The following is an 878-nucleotide window of genomic DNA, read 5'->3' as shown; positions in this document are numbered from 1 at the left end:
ACTGCTGGCCGACCAGGTCCCAGGAGACATTTTGTAACATAAATATGGAAAGAGAAAAGCTGTGTGCTCTTTCCATGAGTCTAGAGTCCTCAGCTGTTCTATCTCTCAATGTCATCTCTGCCTCCATCTCTGGTGTTGCTGCTTCTCAGGTAAGCGTACCACATTCCACTCATGCAATTCTCCCTTGATGGTCCTAGGATCCTCTGTTTCCAGAATGTAAGATTAACTATTCCCACCTTTATGTTACAAAACTTCTACCTTTACATTGTGACAATTGCAATTAGTCATGATAAAAATTACTCACTCTTGAATCATAAGAATCTTATCCCCATCTCCTTTCACCAGATCTATCTAGACAAGATGAAAACTATCCAGTGGGGATTCTATCTTCCCCCACACACCCTGAAGCTAAACTCCCTCTTGAAAACTTATAAGCCAGCCACTTTGTGCCTTTATAGCCCCCCCATTTTAGGTAGCCAATGTCTAAGTTGCCCATCCCTATCAACCCTGTATTCAGAGGGGATAGGCTTGATACTTGATGTGAAGACTCCTTCCCTCTCAGTTGGTATTTTGAGCTACTACATCCATAAGTATAGGTCAAGTTCATCAAATTGTAGAAATGTACACTTGCTTCCTTTATCAAATTTCTTTATATTCCTCCAGTCGAAGCTAGGTCAAATGGGTACTATCTGCAACTTTGGCTGTTCTTGTGCGTCTCTCCCCACTTCATATCATCTGGACGCTTCACTTTCAGCTCTAGCCCTCTGAGGCTAGGTCATTGTCCATGGGCTCAGGAGTTCCCAAGTCTCCCCACACTTCAGACCAGCCATCCCTTCCTCTTCTCTCTCATCTCCAGGTCAACAGGAGTCTATGGAATG

The sequence above is a fragment of the Chrysochloris asiatica genome, unplaced genomic scaffold (assembly GCF_000296735.1).
Source record: "Chrysochloris asiatica unplaced genomic scaffold, ChrAsi1.0 scaffold00026, whole genome shotgun sequence".
Classification (NCBI taxonomy): domain Eukaryota; kingdom Metazoa; phylum Chordata; class Mammalia; order Afrosoricida; family Chrysochloridae; genus Chrysochloris; species Chrysochloris asiatica.
This window is presented reverse-complemented; position numbering follows the sequence as displayed.